This window comes from Tyto alba, unplaced genomic scaffold, assembly GCF_018691265.1.
Source record: "Tyto alba isolate M040663 unplaced genomic scaffold, T.alba_DEE_v4.0 Super-Scaffold_20000042, whole genome shotgun sequence".
NCBI classification, from domain to species: domain Eukaryota; kingdom Metazoa; phylum Chordata; class Aves; order Strigiformes; family Tytonidae; genus Tyto; species Tyto alba.
In genome coordinates this window covers 135,539-156,363 of record NW_024881293.1, presented here as the reverse complement: position 1 = coordinate 156,363, position 20,825 = coordinate 135,539, and the positions used below count along the sequence as shown (strand labels likewise).

Sequence of the window (20,825 nt, the reverse complement as noted above, 5' to 3'; positions counted from 1 at the left end):
GACGTTCTGTGATGCCTCTAGCAGTGACTTTCACCTACAGTTTGACTATGTGAGGGCCAGAAAGTCTGGAAACAAGGTATGGTGAAGTTTGGCTTTATTTCTTGCACATGACTTGGGAGCCATATCTGAGACTTATTATACTCACATGGTGAATTGTGTGTCCCAGTCAAGGAGTTAACACAACCAGCCACAAAGTTACACTGAGGACTTAATGACAGGTTCATCAAATTGAGTGTTAGTTGCATGAATCAATTAAAAGGAATCTTTTTTTTTATCAAACACATTCCATGAGTTTATTGTATTTTTGTTCATGTTATTGTGCTGTTAGCTATTTATTTCAGGTGCCAGTCCCACTCATTGGTGCTTCTTTGTGAGTGAGCAAGGTAAATTTATTCCTTTTACTGCTTGTAAATGTAAAATCAAGGAAATAATCTGTAAATCATTTATGAGAATTACTGATCTCTGCACCAACCAAGTAGAGCCAGGACCTTTATACTGTGCCACAAGAAGGACCACAGTGTGGTCTGAGTGTTCAACAGTCTTGCTGCTCACAGAAAACAGTGGTGCTGCAGTAAGCATTAATTTTGATTACCAGTTTACAAACTACCAAAGGACATGGGCTGAAGTCCAGTGCTGGCAAAATCTCTGCTTCTCAGCTATCATAGCTCCGTTATGTTTCCTGTGAGACCATTGCTTCCCCCACCCACTCCATCCTTATTGTCTTCAGTGCTTCTCAGGGGACATGGATGAGTTAGGCTGCTTCAGGCTCTGTATACACGTTGAATTATTTGTGAGGTACCTTACACATCCTTACTGAGTGCTTTTTAGAGAGTGTGCTTATAAATATATTAACTCCTTACAGCTCTAAGATACCTGACACCGAATCCTTCCCCTTTTCCATGCTGTTCAGGACTCAGTAAGCCAGGATAAAAGTTTATTTTGTAACAAATAATTTTATATGACCTAAGGTAACCTGGGTCTTAAATTTTCCTGTCACAGGAAGAAACCCCAGAATTATTTCATCCTACTGTCCACAGTGTGTAACTTATCCAACAAACTGATCTACTTTTGTCTTAGCCTACTGCTTGCTGACATGCAGTTGGAACTGGTTTCCTATGGGAAATGGCTTGATAAGTTTCTTAGGTGCTTTAGAAGTACAGTTTCTTCTGCTGTGTGAATTGACTCCTGTCTAGATCTCTCCCCTTATCAGAGACAGATTTTATTAAGTCATAAGGCACTTTTAAGCTCTGTGATGAATATTAGTATTCATGCAGGACAGCTGTACAACAGGAGTGAGGTGGACTCTATGTAAGAAACATATTCAGGCCTGGAAGAGTATTTAGGATTAAATGAATGCTAAAAAGGGCCTATATAGGAGGAAAGGTATCTCCAGCTAAAGTGGTTCCTGTTGAAATACAATACAATACAGCTTTACAGTGAACCAGAAAGGGGTCAGGAGGAGCAAAGCTACTAACAAATGGTGGAGACTCTGCAGGTGCACATCAGTGCAGCGCCACTGATGTCATTAGTGTTGCTGAAAAAATTCACACAGGTTTCAAGCCAACCTAGGGTCTTCAATGACATACTTGAAAACTAATTAGGAACATGTCAAAATGTTTCCAAACAGTTTCCCTGGGCTGGATAGGAACCAAATAGCCTGTACCTGAGCAATCAGCTGGCCCAAGTGGAACATTTGGGCTAAGACCACAGTGTGGATGAATGCAGTTTTTTTCTCAGCACAGAGGTCTTTACTGCTATATGCAAGAATTATTTTTCTCCTTTGTTCTCTGCTTCTGAGCCCCCTCTGGCAGTAGTAATGGCAGAATGGTAAGCTATGCCTCTGTTCTGAAATGCAGGTCATCGTTCTAAGTCTCCTCATCGTTGGTAACTGCTGAATTTTGACCTGTTGACCATTCTCCTTTCACCCTAGATGGATTTTGTGATGGAGACTTGTTTAGCCAAACTAACTTACACCCATTTTTTTTCCTTTTTCTTCCCTTGGCTCTTGCAGGATCTTCTTGGCTGGATCTGCAATGTTGGGCAAGAGTTAAGTATTTCACAATAAAGAGCATCGATGTCAGTGGGAAAGGCTGAGATGGCCTTTATCAGAGTACTCTAACCTGTCCTGAAAATACAGCTTCCAGTTCCCTCGGGCCAATATGAAAGCATGGAACTCCATATGACAGGGTAAATCTGGTGCTTTCCTGTATCAGGAGTGAAGCTCAGCATGAAGATGTCATGTCAGTGTTAGCTTCCCAGTAAGTTGGGGCAGCAGCTGGTGATCAACTATGGTCAACCATCACAGTATGCCAAAGACAACATTACCCAGAAATGAGACAATGCATATCTTTATGATTAAGCATGAGGGGGGGACATTCAAGGTGACATTCACTGCACAGGGGTGCAGCCAGAACTAAAGTGACTGACAGTCTATGATTATCTCCTCCAGCTTCCTCAGTGCTCTGCATCCTTTGCACAGCTGTGGGTGGATTTAGTGGCAGAAGGTCTGAAGGAGTAATTGAGGTTCAGTTGTTTTAATTGCTACCATCCCCTATGAGGGATGTATTTGGGGATTTGTACAGTAACTTCCTCCTTCACAGAGCACTGTGTACCTTGTTCTGGCTTCTGGGCTTACTCTATAAGCCAGTATTAGCACAGTGAGGAAGGGAGGGAAGGACTTCCTTCTAATCAGTACTGATCTGATGAAGGTATTTTTTCTGTCAGGTCCTCATAGGCTACCTCTTGCCATGCAGCCACTGGGTTCAACCAGGTATTCCTAGTTATTCTTAGTAACCAGGTACTCTTAGTTATTCTCTGCTATAACAACACCTGGCTGATGGTTGCACATTGGTCTCTGCCCCTCACCATCTGTGGTGCACAGAAGTTTGCTCTCTGGAGAAAATGAGGCATAGTTGAAGCCTCTGGGCATGACATTTGGGCAAAATGCAATAGTCTGTACTAGTACAAAGCCAAGCTATATCGACTCACTTGTTCCCTCTGGCCCTGAAACATGTGATGTTCTGAAGGAAGGTAGAAGAGAGCAGGAATCAAACAGGGATCTGACCAGTAATTTAACCATATCACTGATGCTGACTTCTCCTACCAAATAACAGGTCCCACACCCTTTCTGTATGAGTAAAGCAAAGGCAGAACATGCAAGATCTTGAGGGAAAGAGGGACAAAATGCATATGCTCAAGGGTGCAGAGGGAGTGGTTGCATGGATCCCCACAGCCCCAGTTAGTCATCATGGAATCCCAAGCACAGGTTTTCTCCAGTGATGGAAACTGTATGTGCAGCTTGTGGTAAGGACACATGTAAGACCCTAGTGCTAGGTGACTTGGGGTAAGCAGACCAAGCTCTCTGAGGAAATGAGCACTGCAGGTTCTTTGGGAAATGCAATTAAATACCACTAGGTCTTTTACTATATCCCCTGACAATCTGCCACCTTATAATGGAAAAATATGTCTTAGGCCTAAATTGGTCCCTTCCTGCTGCCTGGAGAAACAGATTTTTGTCAGTGTCTCCAACCCTGCCCAAGCCCTCTGTCTCCCTCCCCAAGTCCTTGCCTCTCATCTTTCTCATCAGATGCTTTCTTTCTGCAGACAGAGAAAGGCAAATGGGAGTTCAGAAACAGGCTTTATTCTTTCCCTGTAGATCTAGTACTTCATCCTATGCTGTCAAGTATCTTCAGACTAGACAGGCCAGCCTTTTTCTAACCCCTTGGGAGGTACTGGGCCTGGTCACCTTTCAGCTTTTCACAGGAAACATCTGCAGAAATACATCTTTCTTGAGATTTGCATGCAAGCTGGAACAAGCACCCTGTGGTTCAGGGAAGAGGGACAGAGCCCTTTGTGGAGAAAATACCTGAATTCAGCCATGCAAACTAGCCCCAAGGAATGTCATACCTTTGCAGGAATGCAAAAGAGAATCTCTGTTCTGCAAGATAATGCAGAGCCAGGAAGGAGCTTGGCACTGGCTGTATCTTGTGAGCGTAGCAAAACTCAATGAGAGATTGCAAAGAAGCATAAAACTATGTGATTTAATTTAACTTTCCAAGGAAGTTGATACTGCCCACCTGCATTCCCATATGCACATTTGCAAACACCAGGACATGTATGCCCAGGTGGTCTCAACAAGATCAGTTGTGTACAGCATGGAGGACAGTGAGTGTCAGCTACTATGTCCTTACAGTGACTCCCTGGATGCTCTTGATTGGTGTGGAAAAGGGGGTTTTGGATAGTACTTTTGACTCAGGAGTCAACATTTATTGCAACGTGATCTTTTGCTTTAGAATTTTGCTTGCTTCACCTTCTGTAAGTCTTAGGAGAGATTGATTTCTGTTGTCTATGTTTCCTTGTTTTGGGCCTCTTGTGGATCTGGTCTCTTTGTTGGGGTAACAGGAGGAGAAATGGCACATACATTGTGATGTATGGCTGCCAGAGGACAGGCTTTTTACTGACAAGTCACCCGAGCAGTTGGTTGTTGTTCAAACAGCACTTTTCTCTTTTACTATTGCCGGTCATGTCCTTTTAATCAGCTTGTGCTTACCTGAAAACAACTCATACAATTTTTCTGTGAGAAGGCAGAATGAATACCATAGATGGTGGCATTAGGAAGAAAGTATTGAATTTGACGAGCAGGCGCTTATTTTCTAGGTTCACATGTGCATCCACAGCACCACATCAGGGGAGTCCCTGATTGTAGCCCCTGGCTGGCTGGAGTTTGTTGTATGACAGTTTCATGAGATGCATATGGTTCTCTGTGACTTCAGTGAGGAACTTTGACAAAAACTTCTGAAAGACTAAGTAAATTGTATCCTTCACAACCAGTTTGCTGACACACTTAAAACAGGCAGAGGAACACAATCTTCCTTTAAAGAGGACATGATGGGTTCTCTGTCTTACATGCCATAACAAGTAATGAAAGTCAAGCACGTTCCCTGCACACTTGCAGGCTTGTTTAACCCTTCTTTGTCCACTGCCTGCTGTGAGATGCATGAGGGAAGATACCAAATTGCTAATAACCTGAGTAATTCTGAAGATGAAACAGGTAAAAAGGCAGTGACCTGACCTAAACCAAAAAAGCCTGATTCCATATGGAAAGGAGGAATGGATTTTGAGGGGTGAGTAGGGCTATAAATAATGATATTTTTCTTAGGTAGAGATCACATTTACAGTTTTTCCTCCTAGTTTTAAAAAGAGTTAGGAGAGCAAATTGTTAATTAAAAGGTACATAGCTTGAAAAACTAACTCTAAATATTTGTTAAATATTGTTTGTAGCTAAAGCTTGCATAGTTAAGTATAGCTGTATTTACCTGCTAACAGAAATTTCTCTGCTCTTGTTTTTCAATTCAGTTTGTTTAATTAAAGTAAAAAATATTTATTCATCACACAGGTGGCTGATACTGGGCTTCCTGGACATTAAGTCCTGGATGCAACATGTGCTTTGCTAGTACTGTCAGTAAAACCTCACTGTTCTCCTTGTTTGGATCTTACTCCATAAGAGAGAAGGTGAGAGTAATGAATGTTAACTTGAAGAATATCCTCTTCATTCTTTAACCACAGACAAAATGCACTTGTTCACTCCCCTCCATCCATGAGGGTTGGCTAAAGAAGTCCTTTTCCAACTTTACACCCTTCAGGGTCTTCCCTCTGTGGTAATGGAATAACTCTACTTTTGCTGGAGTCTGAGCTCCCCAAATGACATCTGTTGCAGAACTCCCTGTGCAAAGTCCCTTGTATCAGAAGGAAGTCCTGTCTTAGAGAGCCTCATCTGTTTCTGTTGGCATCTATTTATATGTCAAGCTTGGAGTAAGCTTTAGGTTTTTCTTAAGGGTTTAACTGATGATTTAGGTACTTCATTAGATTTGCATTTTATAGTTAATAGTGAGTATATGTACAAATAAGCATGTATTTCACCTCTAACTTAAAAACAGAGACTGTCTCTTAGCATGACAACAATCTTATATAGAGGGGGAAGTCTGAGAATATCACCATCTCTTTTTCTCTGTCCCACTGACTATAAATAGTCCCTTCTTGGTCACTGAAGTAGATTTTCCCCCTTATTGTTTATCATGATTGGTTAAATAGGCTGATACCTTTGTAGAGGCTCCTACCTTTTCCCCGAAACATTTGATTCAGTGTATAGGCACAGCATAAAGCACATGCTACCCTGCACTGAGATGGCAAGTAACTGTGAAAATGCCTGACCAAAGAAAACAGACCCGCATTGGAATTCATTCAGGATTCCCAAACCTTGTCTGTGCACCCCAGAATGTGGCTGGGCAACATGCATCTCACCAAACCTAACTGTATCTGGGAGCTCTTAGGAGGGAAGGCTATGGGGGTTAGTTATCAAGCCCATCTCCTGCCAGGACAAACAATCACAAATCATGGGAAGAGGTTGTGATCCAAGAGCCACAGACAATGTGTCAATGATCTCAAGATGGGAAGAGTCAGACTCAAGCCAAGGGGTGCATCCCACAGGTGAAGGGTTAGATGAGGTTGCAAGTGGAGGGTGTGGGATGGGAAGCACTGGAGGTAGCACGAAGGTGGTAGAATAGACCAGTTTCAGGAAAGGCTGGACACCATTGAGTTTATACAATGAAAAATCTTGAGTTAATGGCTGTGGTAATGGACCACCCATATCAAAGGGCAATAATCAGTGGATACAATCAGATTGAAGTATGACTGACTTTGAGTAACAATCAAAGTATCCCAGAGTCAAGCAGCAGACTAATATAGTTCAACATCTTCATACACTTTCTGGACAGTAATTCAGATGCACCCTCACAAAATTTACATATAACACTAAATATGTGGAAGTAGCTGGCACATAAATGACAGAGGGTCCAGAGGGACCTCAACAAACTTCAGGCCTTGGCCAACAGGACCCTCACAAGGTTCAGCTACTAGGAGGGCCAAGCTCTGTACCCAGGGCAGAATAATGCTGGGCATCAGTGCAGCCTGGGAAGCAATTGATCAGCCCTGCTGAGAAGGACCAGGAAGAGGACAAATCGAACATGAAACAACAGTGCACTCTCATGGCAAATAAGGGAAACCACAGACTGGGCTGCTTTAAGACTGTGACCAGAAGGGAGGCGTTATCATATCCCTCTACTCAGTGTTTCTGTTGTTGCATCTTGAATATTCTGTCCACACCCCAAGCCCCCTCCCTCCACCCATAACAAGAAGGATATGAAAAAAAAGAACAGGAGAGGTCTGGCAGAGGGTGGCTGAGATGTCAAGAGCCTCAGACATATGCCTGAGGAGTTTTGTGTTGTTGGACAGAGGATGCTGAGGGCCTGGTATTCACAGCCCACAAATACTTGTAGAGCAGTTATAAGGAGAATGAAGCCAAACACTTCTCAGTGATGCCAAACGATAAAACAAGGGCCAGAGAGACAACAAAGGTTAAGGTAGGATATTAGGAAAAAATGTCAGAATAGCATTAGCTTTTGCTCAGTCAGGTCCCACAGTGACCTCTAAGACATTTCCCAAAACATCTGCTTTTCCCCAGACCCACACTGCTCCATGCAGAACAGACGTTCCCAGTTTAAAATCTTGCATACGGCTATCTCACTTGCACAGCAAATACCTATTAGAGTACATTTTCCTCAATATTTGTTTGTGTGGAATTCTATTTCCCTGAAACTTTTCACCAAGCAAATTTCAGACACGTGCTTAAAATCTATTCATACAGGAAAGGATATGAAAAATGAACCACCATATTAAACTTAGTCTGCGAACAATCAGTACTGTGTAAATTGGATAGTCAATGCTACAGTTTGGGATAATGCCTACTTTGTGAACAACTGATAAAATAACTTTTGATAAAAATATTCATACAATGTAAAAAAAGAATAGATCACCATGGTAGCTAGAGGTGGAAGGGAGGTGGAAAATGCAGTAGAAAAGGAAGCAAATCAACTAGTAGATGAAGAAAGAGTATCAGCAAAAGAGAAAACATAAGAAAAGCAGAAAATTTTGACTCATTCAGACTAAACAATTTTTTACTTGTTCTTAAGGGAGTCACATGGAATGAATGCAAACTGAGAGGGAGATGTATGCAAATTCATGTAAATTTATCTGAAAAACAGCACATACCATCAGTTTCTTGGCAAGTTACCCAGTGTCTCTGTGCCTTAATGACTGTATATGACTAAGTAGGAGGTTAAAAGTGAGCAACAATAGAAATGTTGCAGTACATTGCAGCAAGGTTCCACAGCCCTGGGACAAGAACTGATAGACTGCATTTACACAGAAAAGATTAGGGCTATATTTTTGCTGCCCTTTTCTCACTCTAAAACTAACATAGGATACATATGAGAAAATGAGAAAATGACATATGAGACACTGGAGCAGGTTGCCCAGCAAAATCATGGATTCCCAAACCCTAGAAGTGTTCAAGGTCAGTTTGGATGGGTCTTTGAGCAACCTGATCCAGTCACAGATGTCCACAGCGGACAGGGGGTTGGACAAGATGATCTTTAAAGGTCCCTCCCAATCCAAACTGTTCTGATTCAATGATCCCAGGCCAGACCCTGTAGTAAGTCCCAGCTCTGAGCTTTGTACAAAGCTGTCAGAAAACCTGTGAAGACCTGTCCACCATTGCTGAAGAAGAGCTAAAGCCATTTTGCAATACTCATCAAGCCCATGAGTGGGTTCCTATTTCCTCTATACCCAGTTTGCATGGTTATTAGTATTTTTATCATGTGCAAATGATAAACAGATAAGTGTGGTCAGTTTTGAGTTAACACACTTTCCCTGTTAGACAGGTGAAGCACAAGAAATTAGTAAGAGTCTCACTAAGGCTAAGCCTAACATTCTATAAGCTGTTTCTGTATGTTTGGATGTGGTATCAATACCATGACTGTCTTTGTAGAGGGGAGACAGCCCTGCTAAGGTAGCGGATGCAAGGACAGTCCAGCCTGGTCAGTGGCAGCAGAGTAGCACACCACTGCACTGTGACCTTAGAAATTTATTTTTTCAAATGTCTCAAATGTTTTTCAAATGTAAAGCCTCTGCCAGAAGCTGTGTCAAATATTAGAGAAATATTCTTGCATTACCCAAAGAAGAAAATTTTCTTTGGCTTCAACTTGTAGGACAAACTAACCAATGTCCTGCAACAGCATATCAGAGACTGTTGCTGGCCAGCACTTCTTCTGAGGCATGACCAACATTTACCTGTATTTCCTTCTCCTAAGTAGGTATCAGAAGACAGACTGTAGGGTGGCAATGGAAACTCATGAATTTAAAGTGAATGAGGAAGTGAAAACCAGATAAACAGAGAGTGCAGATAAACCAATTAAAACCCAAACTACACACTGGCCCGTGAAGAAGGGAGATGCTGTACAAATCCCCAAATAAACAAAGAGCACAGATATGTTGTATTGCCATGGTGTGTTTGCTCTTGCAGAAAGTATCACCCATGTCCCCTGGGCAAAAGAGTCTGCAGTGTCTGCCCTTCCCCCAAAGCAGAAGTGTTTGGGGTGGCATGCACAATGGTGCAGAAACATTGACCCAGCCAAAGCCCACAGCTACAGCCAAACTGGACATATGTCAGCACTGCATAAGATGCTGGCATGAGGCAGGATTTCCACAACAACAGAACAAGGTTAACATGCAAAATGCATCATGTGAAGCTGGTTGGTACTGGGAACAAACCCCCATGGCTGTGGAAGAGGAGCACAGACCAGAAAGGAACCTTTTCAGCTGTGAACCTAGTTCATAGGCATGCTGCAAACAGTTCTAACATTGCTGATGGGAATGGCAGGTTTTTACTACTTAAACTTCAGAGGTATTCCAAGCTGTCCTTCACTGACAACCCTCTCATCTCCATCTTTCCTGAGATCGTGGTTTGTTTCCTTCCCATGTGCCACAGGCAGAACAAGTGCCTAATGGCAAGGAAAATGATAAACAAAATGGAAAGGACCATAATTGCCATAAATCAGGGTAAAGCTCGTTGATAGAGAGCGTTATTCTGAAGGTTAGGGGCTAGGTCAAATGTAGCCAAGACTGGTTCATAAGTGGCAGTTACTCCTTGCCCAAGTTTTTGTGGGAGCTGTGGAAGATATCTCAGAGTCTCACTCATTCTGCTTGACCATCCTGGAGTGCAGCTGCTGCACAGAGGCTTTCCCCATTTTTAATAAGTACACGTCCTCTGTATCATGCATCACATGGATTTCTGGGCACACAGCCTAATCATGCCCTGCATCTGAGCCATAACAATAGGGAGGAGGAAAGTGTCCTTCATTGGTAAAAACCAGGCCTGTGTCACTGGGCTGCTGAACTGCATCCATGCCATGGTGGAAGCAAGGAGTCTTCCTCTCCTCTGTGCCTCAGTTTCACCAGTGTTCCATGGGCTGGGCATTGGGCAGTGGTGTCCACACTTCTCCCAGACTGAGAGGCAGGGACACCATTGTTTACAGTGTTTAAATAGCACATTCAGGCTATCACTTGGTCAAGCTAATAAGATTTAAAGTCATATCTCTAAAACCCAAACCAATGGGAAGCAGTAATCATTGGCTATATCTTTCAAAAATTAATCTTCCTTAAGGAGACTTCAAAAGAGCCATAATGATACAAAACCAGTTGTCAGAAGACCAGAAGACTTTGGGGGTTTCCAAGATCTTACAGGAAAAATCTGTAAGTAACTTGTTGTGACCAAGCTGATCCTGGTTTGTGTAGTAGGTTGGACTAAATCACTTCCTAAGGTCCCTTCCAGTTTGAAGGATATCCTATGAAAAAAACGGGGAAAACCCAATTACAGTCATGCTGTTACAGGACCTGAGTGAGTTCATCCTACCTGTTGAAGCAAAAGGAATTTTCTTCCTTGGGTTCTGCAAGACTACTCCTTTAATAATTTCACATCTGCAGCATTTGTATAAAACTGCAGTTTTAAAAGCTGCAGTGATGTGACAACTCAGCACAAGGGGGAGGTCTTGCTTTACCTTCTACTTCTCCAGAGGTGCTCAGAAGACACCGCAGTGATCCTGGGGTCTCCTAGAGCATGTTTGTGAGTTGAACCCCCTTGCAGAAATATTGACAAGCACGTGCGATACTGCAAGGGAGGAGACAGGGACTGGGGTGAGGAAAGAGTAGGGGAGGCAGGAAGAGGAACAAGAGTGGATGCCTCCTCTTTGCAGTGGAAGGAGCCCCTAGGCTGGCTGAATTGTCCTTGTTACATCCTCTTTTGTCTCTGTCTCCTGGGTTAACTATTGGGATCTGGGAGTGTCCCGATTTCAGAAACAGGACTGTCCCAGCACAGCTGCTGTTATGGTCTGGTCTGGCACTGGGGCCACCTCAGCTGAATGCACTGTCACTCCTCTGCCCCTGGCAGCCTGCTCCTGTTTCCAGTCCAAGGTGGGCTGCCCTACACAGTCACTATGGACCTTATTGATCCTCAGTAACAAAGATTAAAATGCCTCTTCTGAGACCAGGCCAGAAGGTTGTGTCTCAGAGTAGCCAGAAGCTAAGTCCTAAGGCAAAAACTTGTCATGGTGGTATATGGGGAGCCATTGTACAAGGTGGGATCCAGAGCAAATCTCCTGGGCAAAAGGTCATGCCTCTGTACATACTCAGAGACCAAGATACTCCTGGGAAATCCCAATTTTACATCTCCCAGTCTCAAATAAACTATCTTGGCTGAAGGTGCTCCCACACTTCTCCAGAGAAGTGTAGGGGGTCCTCAACCTAATGAGAGGAGCAGTTCAACCTTCCTGCATGATGAAGTGTGATAAAAATGTCCTTTAACCCTTCTCATTGCCAGTTGCTGCCCCAGATATTGTCATTCTAAGTGTCTTTAGGCCAAACCATCTAATTCTGACCTGTCCAGGACAGAGAAGTTCTTCCATAGGATCACTTCTGCATGCCAGTAAGTTTGGCTTTACCTTCACCAGCATCAGTGCTATTTGGTCACCTTTCAGTCAGCTCAGCCTCCTGTTCCCACATGTGTGCAAGGATAGCTGCACTGGGACTCGAAGCACCTCTCCTGGCACAGCTTCTGACATGGTGAACTCAATTTTTTGGATGCCATAACTCTCCTCTCCAGATCTGCCCATCTCAGAGACTGTCACCTGCCTCTTTGCTACACCTGCTAAACCAGGGTCCCTCATGTTGTTGTCTGTGCTGGAAATTCCACATGCTTGCTAAAGAGATAGTGGGTTCTTTCAGCTTTTATTGACTGTGCTTGCTGAGGCCAAGCATTCAGTGTTCAGACTTTTTCAGGCCAGTCCACTACTAAAATGCAGAAATGCATGAGAGTTAAGGGAATCCCAACCTCAACAGTGATCAGCAGTGGGCAGGACGAGAGGCTGGAGCCCCTACTTGGGAATTTCATTATGTTGCTTTTGACTAGCAAATTCAAAGATGAAAACTGGAGTTGTCAGTTCAAAGCATTGCCACTGCTGTCCTCAGAAGTATTTGCCACTGTTCCTGATAAACACTGTGGCACATGCAGAACCACAGGCCTTTGTCTTCTTGAACCCAGTTAAGACAGATTTTTGAGACCATTCCATTAAGCACTATTGCCAGTTATAGGGTACCACTCAGATATGTGCTATAAATGTCTATCTTATAACATGGCTATGATGCTCTGGGCTCCCCTGGGTTTGCTTATTTGATATCTGCTGGCTGCTAAATGAGCTTTGGGTGATGAGGGCATGTAAAAACAACTGGATGCAGACACCTGGAAGAAACTACATAGAGTCTTTCCCATTTACTTAATTCTTCTCAGATATCCCTGTCACCTGGTCTATTGGGAAAGCAAAGGAAAGAGGTTCCCAATGGAGTACTGGCAAGAGCACTGGTAAGAGCAGAATGTAACAAGTATTGGTAAGAGCAGACGTGACCACAGCAAAGACCACAGCCAAATGGAGATGGTTCCCAGAAGAGCTGTTCAGGTCTACCTCATCTCAGGTGGGATGTCAGCCCTGTTTCTCCTAGAGGTCTGCTGGAGACTGGGAAAATAAGAAAGACATGTCAGTCCTCTCTGATTCGCACAATCATTATTTATTCTCTCCCTTATGCACCTCACCAAGCACCTGACACCACAAGCCTGGTCTAGCTCTGGGCTCATTCTCAGCACTCATCCTGTTCTTTTTCCCCAGTAAGGTGTCTCTGCCCTCATGATCACCCACCATCAGACCTAATTTTGTCCACCAGTCAATCCTTATCCTTTCCTCCCCTGGTGTCCTGCTGCCCCCACACTGCCCATACTCTGATGCACAAGTCATGCCTTTTACTGTGACTCCACTTGCTCTCTGTCATAATGAAAGCCTTCTGGCACCAAGTGACATGTCAAGACCAGCCCTGTTCTCTGTTTACCTACAGAAGTGGAGAGACTTTGATCTCCAGGCTAAGCTGGCACTTCACTGTTGGAGACCTCCACAGTGGCTGCTGGTCTCTGCAGTGAGTCAGGGGAGGACAGAGAAAGGCTTTTCACTGGCTCCCTAGAGAGGAGTTTTTACTACTGTGACCCACAGTGATGTCTGGGACACATGCCTGTGTACATTTATGAACAGTGACAACATCTTCCTGACCTGGCTGGCGGTGCTGAACTGGCACAGGCACATGGCACATGAGGAGTTAATGAAAACTGCTGGATTAAAATCATTACATTGTCACTGAAAACCCCTGCTGTTAGCCACAGGGAAGGACCTCATCTGCAGCTCCCTTACACTAAAATGAAGGGTAATTTCATCCAGTCACCTGCTGCTGACCTATTTAAAGTTCCCAGAGGCAGGTCAGAGCAGGCCGCTGCTGGTTCATCCTGCAGCAGCCAGACTCAGGCTGCAGAAAAGACATCCCCATGCCACTTCTTTGGAAACAGAGTGTCCACACCTTCTTCTCAGCCTGGACAGTTCAAGCAGGCAAGCTGGTGCTGCTGGCAGCGTGTCTCTGCCTCTGTCCCTGGTCATGGTCTGTGCCATGGGCATGCTGCTTGGCAGAGGCTGGGGTGCCTGGTGAGTGATGGGATTGCACGAGCGCAGAGAAGACCAGCTCTACCCAGGCTCTCCCCAGCACAGAGAGCCCAGCCTGAGCACCCAGGGTTTGGGGACACCTGCACATCCTTCCTCAGGCCCTGCCCCATGCTCCTTGGGGCTGGAGAAGGGGAAGTTTCTCTGCATTAGCTGCCACTGAATCTGCTGCTGTTCAAGCTGTGCTTTTAAGACCTGAATAAACTCTTTTTACATTCAGTGACTTGGTTTGCACACCCGTGGAAATTGGCTGTAGTGCTTAACTGTATGCTAGTGTCTAATTGGCCTGAAAGTCAGTCTTGGAGGCATTCAGACACCAGATCCAGCACCTTGCAATATGCTACAGGATATTACTCTGTTGAGAATGGGTCACAGCTGCTATGAAACCCCTCCCTGGGGTCACATTGGTACCTAGCAGGAATTCCCTGGCTGGGTTAGGTGGCTCTTTAGGGACACAAAGAGCTCAAGCCTTTTGTCCACTCTAGAAGACATACAAGGATATTAGAAGGTTATTATGACTTTTATAATATTCAGTGTTTCCCAGATCTTGGAGTCCCATTATGGCTGTGGGAGAAATGCTGCTTTTACCAAAAAATTTGGAAAGCTTTTGAAGCCCCATTGGCACAGAAAAAAAGGCAGGTGATGCAATCTCAGGAGCTGCAAAAGAAAGCTGCAGAGTGAAACGCTCTTAGAAACTTCATATTTCTAAACCAGTTATGCCCCTCCAAGATGAATATTTCTTATGGCATGCAGTGCCATCAGTCTTGGTGAGCGCCGGTGGCCACAGGGGCCAGGCACTGTTGCTGTGTATCTTGTCCTCTGCTGGAGCTCATACACCCCAGGACAAGTGTTGCACAAAGTGGCTTCCACAGTCAGCAGCTCCCCCATCCACACATACATCCAGTCCCACACAGGGCATCACAGACACACACTTAGGCGTGCAAGTTCCCCTTGTGCCAGGCCCAGCCCAAAGGATGACAGTGCTTTCAGCGGGTGGAGTTGTGCTTGGGAAAAAGAATGACCCAGGGGTGTTGTGATTTGCTTTTCTTACCCATGCACACCTTCATTTCAGGTTGCCAACTCTCTCTCACCCTGTAGTCTCTCTAAATCCTTTCTCTCCACAAAAGCAAGCTGATAATCCAATTTTATCAGCCCTCTCCATTGCTCCAAACTATTCTGACTTCTCTCCCCATTGGTGACAGGGTGTGGGAAGGTGGCACATGGGAGGCAGTGAAGGAGAGTAACGTGATAGTCCTGGGCATGTGCAGTGTGAAGCCACTAACCTATCATAGGGACATTTGGGACCACCTATGGGTTTAGCTCAATCTGGCTGGAGCTGGTCAGGGTATTCATCTTTCCAAGATCAGTTTATCGTGTCTGAGGAAGCTAAAAAAAAAACCCTGCTGGCCACATCAGGGGTGTTGGAACTGCTGCATGGATAGAAATCAATGGGGAAGGGAATTTATCTGTGAGAGCAAGTGGCATGGAAATCATGGAGGCAGGGTTGAGCAGAGTTGCCCCAGGGCTCCCCACAGTAGTGGAGAAGCTAGTAGTGGGCTGTATTAACACAAGTATAGCTGGCAAGTCAAAGGAAGTGTTTCTTCTCATTTCCTCAACACTCATGAAGGCAAATCTGGAGTACCTGTTGGGGAAGCTCTCAAAATAAATAGAACAAATACTTAAAATAAAATTTATTTTAAATGCAATCAATTGGCACTCCATCAATCATTAATAAATGACTGTACAGTCAATTCAAGAACTTCTTAGGATTTAACAACAATCCAGAATGCTCAATCACTCACCTTAAAAGTGAGGGCTCTCAATCTCAAGGAGTTGGGCAGTGTCCTGATCAAAGGGGAGAGCCCTTGACCACAGCCTTGTTGCTCCAGGGAGGATGAGCTCAAAATGGCTCCCCAGGGGGACTCCATTTATACTTGATCTGAATCTTATCTGTGGTCAGCATCAGCTCTTATTGACTGAGGGCCCCAATTACCATAAAGACGTGAGAACAAGGGTGTGAAAAAAGAATCATCAGCCACTATGTCTCAACAGCCAGGAAACCCCATCTTTGTTGGGCTGGGTGCACCTACCACAGTACCATGTCCACTTTTGGGACACCTTGGTATGGGAGAGGTGGTGGTGAACCATAATGGGTCCAGAGGAGGGTCGCTGAGATGGTTGGAGCTGGAGTACAGTACACATGAGGGGTGCTGAGAGCTGGGTTTGGTCTGACAGGAGAGGAGGCTAATGGGGGATTTAATGGCTTCTTGCACTGGCTGAAGGGGCTGGAGCAAGGACAGAGACAGACTCAGGTGCGCAGAGAAAGAACAGTGGCAATGGGCGCATGGTTCTGTATGATGAGACATCCAGGAAAATTTCTTCAACTTGAAGGTGGACAAGCACTGTAAAAGGGTCCTAAATGCCTCTGTTGGAAATCAGGTGAAATGAGTCCTACCCTTGAAATCAGGTTTCCTGTTGTTTCTTATATGGAAGATTAGCACCTTTCAATTTTCAAAATGCCTACAAGATTCCCATATCTCCACCTGACTCCATGGAAAAAAAAAGAAAGCAGTATTTCAAGGTACTAAAAATTTCACTTCCAGGCCAGACTGTGTCTTTTTAACATACTTGTGATTGTGCCTATTTTTCTGCTTTACCTGTGAAGGGAAATCTTAATTTCTAAAGGACTTTGCTAGAGGCAAGAGGTGGATTACTAGAGCTGTGTCCTTCATTTAGGAATAATGGCCATTAAACTCCTTGTTGCTATGGGGCTGCAATTTCCAGAGGCAATACCCATTATCAGAGAACTGGGGGCTGGCAAGCAGTTAATGAGAGAGCTTTGAAACGGCCCAGTAAAAATCCAGCTTCCCTGCAGACTTCTGAGACATGTATGAAAGAGAAAAGGGAGCCAAAGCTGGATCCAGCTGTGATCTGCACAGATGTGGAGTGGTGGCAGCCTCACTATTGCTCCACAGACTGAGGGAAAGTGCCTTTTAGACACAGCACAGGAGGTTTTTTTGCAGAGCTTTAGGGGGTCTGCATGACTGTGGCAGGTCAGAGCTCTCTTCCCTTAGTCCAGACCCCCTCCCTGTGACCCAAGACAATGTTAGCATCCTGCTGAGATCAAGAAAATACAAAGGTGTTTTTAAGCCATTAGAGAGCACACATGATTGCTGAGGTACAGGGTGTGAAGGAGTTCTTACATCACGGAGTCATTCCTCTAAATTGAATATTAGATTAGACTGAATTATTAGGAAAAAATTATTCACTGAAAGGGTTATCAAACATTGGAACAGGCTGGCCACGGAAGTGGTTGAGTCACCATCCCTGGAGGTATTTAAAAAACATGTAGATGTGGCACTTAGGGACATGATTTAGTGGCTAGGTTTACAGTTGGACTCCATGATCTTAAAGGTCTTTTCCAACCCTAATGATTCTATGATTGTACTTGTGCTGGATTTTGGTCTCTTCACTGTGTCTTCTCAGCAGTAGAGAGTAGATAGGAAAGCAGCAAATCCAGATGGATGGGGTTGCTGCCTAGATGGAGGAGCTGCATGCCCACACACATCAACTCAGCATCTCTTGGCAGCACAAAAGCATCTCACCAGACTGTAAAAGGGAAGTGAGGGAAATGTCATGGTCCTCCTGTTCCTCTCCACTGAAATAAATCTGCAGTAGATATAGCAAAGATCCTTGCACAGAGTCATGTGGTCAGGCCTAATCCTCAGGAACAAGCAGTTTCTCTGAGGCCCAAGGCAGCTGGATGAAATAAAGCAACTATCATGCTTTCAGTTTTACTGGTTTTCTTCCTCTCTCTTCACAGGTGTTGTAAGAGCACTGATGGGGATTCATATTCATCCTTCCCTTTCCAGGATGAGAAAGTCTTCATCTTGCTTTGTGACTGAGGAAAAAGAGAGGAAATCTGAAACATCAGGGCTCTGCTGCTCCCTGGCAGAGCCTGGAGGGGGGCCCAGGCTGTAACAGGCACTGCCACCACGGCTGAATGCCTCTGAGCATCTCACTTGTGCACCAGGTCCTATCATGGACCCCACGCTAGAAGTGGTCTTTCTGGTTGTGTGAAATTCTCCCTGAAGCAGACATGTTAAAGATCACTTCTTGGGATGCTAAACTTTTTTATTGCAAAGTCTAAATGCGATGTAGCTCAGTGCAGCTTTAAATAGAGAAAACAATGGAATGTGTCAGACTGCCATAGTTACGCTCCATAAAGCTGAAGGACTTTCCCAGTGCTTAAAAAAATAATGTCAGCAGATCTAAAACATAAAATAAATGGATGACACTTCAGGGCCAGGAGTAACAGTTTCTGGCTTTTCATTTATTTTCTAAAATCAGCCTTTAGCATGGTATTTTCATGTTGTAACCAAGAGGGTTAGAAATACAGGTTTGCATTGAAATGGTGTATACTAATCACATGAATATATGACTCTTGCTTTCTGAATTTCTGCATTGGGCAATGCCAGAAAATGGCAATGCTGGCCACCCCCTCCATCGTCATTCAAATCCACACCGTTGCTAACATGCCTGGATACAGGAACTTGCAGCCAGAGCCCATTTGGCACTCTGCTCTATCTTTTGACTTTCAAAACCCACTTCAACCATACAAAACTATCAAGAAAATGAACCAGCTGGTAATGGGACACAAAGGCTGACAACAGTGCCCACTAGGACACAAAGGACACCCAGTGGGACAACAAAGTCCCTGGCTGAGCTCTGCAATATTGGACTGTGGAGGAGGGAAAATCTCCCTTCACCCCCACATTGGTTCAAAGGCTGGCATTGAGAGGAGGGCAATTAGAGCTGCCAATTGCTTTTCCTGCTGCAGTGTCCCCTTTGTCAGTGCTAAAAGACTGACAGACCAATAACAGGCTGAGCCCATGTTCCTGAAACATGTTCACAACTCTCCCTGGCAGACAGGAAGTGCCTGGACCATTAATTCAAGAGCCTGACTCAGTTCATTTTATAATTCCTTCTTTTTCTTTAAGCTACTCATGTATCAGGACCTGATTCATCCACTCAGGCTGTTTCGTTTGAGATTGTTCAAGTATTTGGGGTAAAACTTCACCCAGACAACTTTTGTTGAGTTTGAATCATCAGACACATAGAGCAGGGAAAAAGACATACCCAGTGGGATAGGGACTGTTTAAGCCCGACTTTCTGTGTGCATTTCATTGCCATAGTTCACCGAGACATGATTATTCACTGCTTAGTCACTGGGCCTGTTTACTCTGTAGATAAAGATGATAAAGAAAAGTTCAGAGGTGATTTTTCTCCCACTCTAGGAGCCAGCACACCCCTGAGCTCAAAAATTCACTTCAATTCCTGCTAGCTAGCAAAATCAAACCCTGACAAGATCTCTGTATAGGGATCTGCTCTGAACCAGTGGCCTGGGCAGTAGCTGGGACCTTCCTGAAGACCTCTATGTGCATCTTTTTTTCCTGTCTGTGGAAGGAAAATGGCAGGAATACCCTTCAAGGCAGAGATCTTGCAGAACAGTACTGGAAAAAAAGTCATGTGTGAGAGATTTTCCTTATGTGCATGTAGTGAGTTAGCCTTGCCTAACAGCAAAACTCCCACCCAGCTGCCCACTCATTCTCCTCCCTCAGCATGAAAGGGGGAGAAAATATGAAAAAAATAGGAGCAAGAAATGTCGAGGGTTGAGATAAAGACAGGGAAGTCACTTACTAGTTACTTTTGCATGCAAAACAGACACAATTTCAGGAAAATTAATCTCATTTTTTGCCAATTAAAATATAATGTAAGTACAAATTTGAGTAGTGGGAAACAAACAAACAAACAAACAAACATTAAACCGACACCTTTCCTCTCCACCTTTCCCAGACTCAGTTTCACTCTTTCATTGCACATCCACACCCCTGGAGTGCCCCCTGACCCCCACCTATCACCCCCCCCAAAAAAAAGAAGTGGTGCAGGAGGGATTGGGGGCAGGACATCAAGATCACTACTAAGAGGTTTGTTTCTGTCATTCCTTCATCCTCACCTTTCCTGTGCTTCAGCATGGGATCCCCATAGGGTGCAGTCCTTCAATGTGGGTCCTTCCTGGGCTGCATTTTCTTCAGGAATATCCATTTGCCCTGGAGTGGTTCTCCCATGGTCTGCTGTCTAAATATCTCTCTGGCATGGTCCCTTCCACAAGCAGCAGGCAATATCTACTCTGGTATGAATCCTTGTCATGGTTTGAGCCCAGAGGGCAAGTGAGCACCCCTTCCCCCTCAGGAACGGGAAAGCAAAAATAAATTAAAGGGCTCAGAAATTGAGATAAGGACAGGGAGGAGTTGCTCACCCATTAAGGTCATGGGCAAAAGACAGACTTGTTAGGGGAAGAGAAAAGAACATCACATTAATTCAATCACTAACAACAACAACACTTAACAGACAGAGTAGGACAGTGAGGAGTGCCACCACATCTAAAAAACACCTTCCCCCCACCCTTTCCTTCTTCCCAGGCTCAGTTCTGTTCCCAATATCTCTACCTCCTCTCCCAGCAGTGCAGGGGGCAGGGAATGGGGGGTGCAGTCAGTGCTGCCACTTCTTACTCCTCAGGGGAGAACTTCTTGTGTTCTTCCCCTGATCCGCATGGCTCCCCTCTCACTGGAGACAGTCCTCCATGAACTTTCTCTGTCATGAGTCCTTCCCATGGGATGCAGCCATTCCCATGCTGATCCAGCATGGGTCACTCCCACATGCTGCAGTCCTCCCAGTGCTGAACTACAACAGCAGGGGCCACTTCTCCCCAGTCCCGGCTTTCTTTAAGCGCAGCTGCTTGTCCAAGTGTCAGGTCCTCCATGGGCTGCAGGTCTGCATCTGCTC

The 20,825-nt window shown here is 44.7% G+C and overlaps 1 long non-coding RNA gene across 1 annotated transcript in view; it reads right to left on the bottom strand.

Moving 5' to 3' along the window:
- LOC116962687 overlaps positions 1-20,179 on the bottom strand; it is a 43,615-nt gene extending 23,436 nt beyond the window's left edge. Inside the window, exon 1 of the long non-coding RNA XR_004407729.1 lies at positions 19,996-20,179. This is a non-coding gene — a long non-coding RNA (uncharacterized LOC116962687). The remainder of the gene's footprint in view (positions 1-19,995) is intronic.
- Positions 20,180-20,825: the final 646 nt, after the last annotated feature.